Source organism: Danio rerio, chromosome 16 (assembly GCF_049306965.1).
Source record: "Danio rerio strain Tuebingen ecotype United States chromosome 16, GRCz12tu, whole genome shotgun sequence".
Taxonomy (NCBI): domain Eukaryota; kingdom Metazoa; phylum Chordata; class Actinopteri; order Cypriniformes; family Danionidae; genus Danio; species Danio rerio.
In genome coordinates, this window is record NC_133191.1 from 55,824,759 (window position 1) to 55,830,758 (window position 6,000).

A 6,000-nucleotide genomic window follows, 5' to 3' on the forward strand; every position below is an offset into this window, starting at 1 on the left:
TGCTTGATAAGTTGGCGGTTTTTTCCGGCCAGACTTTAGTTTGAGCTGAAACACATTCCTGGCCATAGATGTGCTATTTTAAGAATTGCAGCTTTGGGAAGATTATATATAGAGTTTGAGCCCAGTTACAAAACAGAGAAGCTGAAACGATGACTCAGGAAAATGAGAGAGAAGACCACAACGTAATCTTGTCATTATCATATCTTCTTCAGCTTAATTTAATCTTGTAATTATTGTAAGTCATCTGTTAGCACATTCTGTTCTGGATTTTCATCTGATGAAGTGACAATAAAAACATTTCATGTGTTTTTTAATTATATCTAGGCCCACTCGGAATCTGTGCGCGCAGAATTTCAGCAGATATTTAGCCCATCATTAATTCTGTTTATTTACTTGAGTAAATGTGTGTAAATCTATATTTATTCAGTTTTTTAACTATTTTCAGTAATATTATTGACTAATGTGAAAATGTTCATCTGATTTTTGTACAATGCAGTTTGTACTGTATTATTTTCCAACGCAATCTCACGGCGATTCGTAACTTTTTCATTTAGTGGCTAATTCGTATGAATTCGTACGATCTAATTTAGTACGATTTGCTCATCCCCCAATGACGGTTGGGGTTAGGGGTGGGGTTGGGTGCCACGCCTCCTTTTTAAAATTGTACAATTTCGTACAACTGAACTCGTACGAATTAGTATAAATTAGTCACTAAACTAGCAAAACGGAAAATACTTACGTTTTCTCATGAGATCAGGCCGTATTTTCTGTCTTTAATAGATATATTATATGACAAACTTGCTTTATTTACCAGATAAAGTGAATCTAATTGGATTTGCATTTTAAACATTAAATAAAAGTTAAAAAGATTTTATTTTTTATTTCACATATGAAGGTTTTAGTTATGATACTCCCAAAATAATTCCGCAGAAATCGGCAGATTTTTAACACAATTCTCCACAGAAATATCAAAAAAACGTCTGCAGATTTTGTCTGGCCCTAATTATATCCTCCTGAGACCTGAAGAAATTTTATTTATTTCTTTTTCCTTTTTTTTCTGGGATTTCTTTCATCCTTTGAGTTAAAAAAAAAACGTCTACAATTTAGAGTTTTTACATTTTTTATTTTTATTTTTAGTTTTACAGCATGCCCACTGTAGTGAACCACAGGACCATTTTAGTTTGAAACGACCCCCAAACTCAGACAACAAAACTGCACAGGATATGGCTGTAAAGGGATATTAATCCACTATTAATGTAACAAAAACAAAACAAAAGCCATTTTTTCCTTTTGTATTGAAATTCCTGAAACAGTTTAGTCTGAAAGAGAGCCGAACTCAGAAAAAAAGAAAAAAAGAAGTGATGTTAATCCAAAACAAACTCAACATAAAAACCATTTAAAACTGGCTGTCATTCTCTAATTGTCTCTAATTCTCTGATTGTCTAAATCAGAGTCTCCCTCATCTATCTTATAAAGAATCCTCTCTGCTTCAGTTCTGCCTCCTACAACATGCAGTCATTAATTACATTAAGATGGTCCTGGTGTCCACTATAGTGGACATTTAAAAAAGGTTGATATTTTGAAACACAAACAAGTTAACAGCTTTGAAAGCTAAATGTATTGTTCCTGACACTTTATTAAACAAATATATATGTAATAATAAAAGTAAAAAAAACATTTAAAAAGCTCAATTTTACATGCCTCTCTCCTTCCAATAAAATGTGCTTGTATGTATGCCGGCCATTTTGGATGCAGTGTAAGAAGTGGTTCCTAGCATGCCAGCATGCCAGCTAGCAATCAAGTGACATATCACTAGAAAGCCCAGGATGTCCTCTGAACAGTACAACAGATCTTGACAGAGTAGCTCAACATTTTTTAAAGAAAATTCTTAAAAACACAAGGACACAAGTCAATGGGCGGAGTCTCAGGAGGATATATGTGAGCCTGGAGAACAAAACCACCATGTCCAACACTGACAAAAATGATTCATTGGATTTACTAAATATTTTTAAGGTAAATGTTTGGAAACAGTTAATATGGGCTGAATTTAAACAAATGAAATGAATTAAGTAATGTTCAACTGAAGTTGTTTGTTTAAATTCAGAAAACAAATGTTAGCAAGAAACGCGACTTTGCCAGAGTTGTAGTGTTCATTCAGTCATTTTCCTTCAGCTATCCCTTTTTTCATCAGGAGTCGCCACAGTGGAATGAACTAACAACTTATACAGCATATGTTTTACACAACGGATGATCTTCCAGCAGTAACCCAGTACTGGACAACACCCATACACTCTCACATTCACACACACTATAGGGCCAATTTAGTTCATCAATTCCCCTATAGGGCATGTATTTGGACTGTGGGGGAAACCGGAGCATCCGGAGGAAACCCATGTCAGCACTGGGAGAACATGCAAACTCCACACGGAAATGCCAACTGGTCCATTCGGGACTCAAACCAGCAATCTTCTTGGTGTGAGGTGACAGTGCAAACCACTAAGCCACCATGTTGCCCACAGTCACATATATCACAATATCTAATTAAAAATAATAAATTGCTTCAATTATTTTTTTTTGCAAAAATTATATAACCATATGAAGTACACACAGTGCTTTGGATGAAGTGTGTCTTTGTCAGAAAGTCATTTGAGTGCACTTGACGTGCTCGACACGTTTGTTTAATGTGAACACCTTTTCCCTGAGGCAACATGAGATCAGCATGAATTTAACCACACAATTCATGTTTCAATGAAGGACTGAGGGCTTGATTCATACTGTACACATTTTTTAACACATAAGAAACATTCATTCATTTCCTTTTAGCTTAGTCCCTTTATTAATCTGGGGTTGCCACTGCGGAATGAACCGCCAACTTATCCAGCATATGTTTTATGCAGCGGATGCCCTTCCAGCTGCAACCCATCAATTAGATATAAAGTCATAAATAGGACATAGGGATACCTAATTATGAGATAAAAAATAATGAAATAAAAATAAATGATTGAATATAAAATTCTAAATTTTTAAAGTAAAATTTGTAGATATTTAATTAAGGGCATAGTTATACCAAAAACAAAAAGTCCAACTTGTGATATGATATAATAATAATAATAATAATAATAATAATAATAATTATTATTATTATTATTATTATTATTACATAATATTAACATTTTAACTTTTCATTGTCAAATTTAATGATTTTTGATTTAAGAAATAGTTCACCCAAAAATAAGATTTTTTTATTATGTCGTCGCTTATTCTTCACTAAACCTGTTGGAGTTTCTTCCTCTTCAAAAGAAGATATTTTGAGGAATGTTGGAAACCTGTAACCTTTGACTTCCATAGTATTTTTTGTCCTACAATAGAAGTCAATGGTTACAGGTTTTAAGCTGTCTTCAAAACATCATCTTTTGTGTTCAACAGGATGAAGAAACTTGATGAAGAAACATGATGACGAGTAAATAGTGAGTAGATTTTCCTTTTTGAGTGAACTATCGCTTTAATGATTCATAATTTAGATTTTTCAATTTCATAAATTTGTCGTATGATATAATAAAGGCATTTTATCATGAATTTCACATTTTATCTTATAATTATTACTTGATGCCAGATGTTGACCTAATCTCATATTCATATAATCTCATATCAGAACGTTTCGCTTAGTTATTACTTGATGTTCTAATTTTACATTTAAACACAATTACTCTTGAGATTAGAAATGGGTGTTATTTAACATTTTCATCCGATAATTCAACTGTATTCATAATGACTTTTGAAGATGACTTTTTAGGTCATAGTTGGCATATGTACGTTTAGAAGTTGTTTATTTATTCATTCAGTTTTCTTTGGAAAAGTCCCTTTATTTATCAGGGGTTGCCCCAGTGGAATAAACCGCCAACTATTCCAGCATGTTTTACGCAGCAGATGCCCTTCCAGCTGCAACCCCGTACTGTGAAACACCCATAAACACTCAATCACACACACACAAACACACACACACACACACACACACACACACACACACACACACACACACAAACACACGTATTCACTACGGTTTAGTTTACTGAATTCACTTAAAGTGCATGTGTTTTGACAGTGGGGGAAACCGGTGCACTGGAAACCCACGCCAACATGGGGAGAACATGCAAACTCCACACATTAATGCCAACTGACCCAGCCAGGAATCGAACCAGCTACCTTCTTCCTGCGAGGCGACAGTGCTAAGCACTGAGCCACCGTGCCACCCTAAAGGCTCATTATGCGTCTAAATATTTTGATATCAAGATGTCTTTATAATTAGATGGATGTGTGATTTATGTTAGTCTCTCTTTCTTCTCACATAATCAAGTCACTTAATTCAGCCCAGAAGAAAAGCAACCAAACCCTTTCCATTAACTTGAATTCAGTTTCACTGTAGTGTTTTGATGGCTGATATTCTCATATAATCAGGGTGCGAATTACAGGGGGTTTGGGGGGGATAATCAATCCTGATCCCCCCGCAAAGGACGTCAAAACAATATGTGAGTGGTCAGCCTTTCAATCGTGACAAAAATGTGTAATTCTGATGTGTATCTTAAATAATTTCATCAATATTAAAATAATAAATAATATAAACATGCATTTGAGCACCCCTATAACGGTTCATACCATTGTGAACGCATAATCGCGCCAATCTGTCTATGCGAGAAAACAAATCATTCAACAGAAAATGGCACCGATAATCGAGTAAGTAGTCACAACAATACACTTTTCTTGTAAAACAGGTGTTTATATCTACATAAAGCCTAAAAATAAAGTGAAATTAGACGCCTAGTTGCTAAAGTTTGACCTAAGTTACCTCTGAAATAGCTAATCAGGGTGGGAATACACTAAATATCCCTCAAAACACGTAAAACTAGCTGACGTTTTAATAATAGATTAGATGTAATTTAAATAAATACATACATTTGATTACCTGAAGCATGTATGACACAAACTAACAGTTGACGAATCAATGTATAAGTCGCACCCTGCATATAATTATTAGCCCCTGACAGGCATGTTCAGACAACAGGTCAGATCAACACGTGGAAGCCCAGAACAGCCCACAGTACATGTGCAGAGACATATGAGCTGTTCAGGTGGAAACACACACACCAGCGCCAGAAAATTTCTGACATTTCTCCAAAAACAGATGTGCTTGTCATTAATGCTGCTCTGAACAGCAAGAGACGGGATTTCTTTATCTGAGATTCATCATAGTGACAGAATGCCGCGCTGTGAATGGCAGAGGCGCGTCACATGACTGAGTTACATCAGTTTGTCCCACATTCTGATGTAAACAAATACTGATCTTCTCTCTAACTTCGATTTATACAGTTGTCAGGTGATTTTCAATTCAACTTAAGTTTATTTATAAAGTTCCTTTCACAAAAAGTGTTCATTTATTTCTGTCCAGAAAAACTGTTTCATTCATTCATTCATTCATTCATTCATTCATTCATTCATTCATTCATTCATTCATTCATTCATTCATTTTCCTTCAGCTTAGTCCCTTATTTATCAGGGGTTGCCACATCAGAATAAACCACCAACTGTTCCGGCATATGTTTTATACAGCGGATGCCTTTGCAGTTGCAACCCAGTACTGGGAAACACCCTCTCATATTCACCCACACATACACTATGGTGTAATTGAGTTTATTCAATTCCCCTATAGCGCATGTGTTTGGACTTGTGGGAGAAACCGGAGCACCCGGAGGAAACCCACGCCAACAAGGGGAGAACATGCAAACTCCACATAGAAACGCCAACTGACCCAGCCGGGACTCAAAGCGAAAACTTTCTTGCTGCAAGGCAGGCATGTTGTTTGTTTGTCACAGGACGGCTTATGCAATGCAATGGTGTCACGTTCTTCCTAAACTACATGTAACTCCAGCTGCCGTTGTGATATTTTGGTCTCCTTTTTCTGTGGCCAGAGTCTGGTTTCAGCAGGATCCAGCTGTAAAAGAGGCA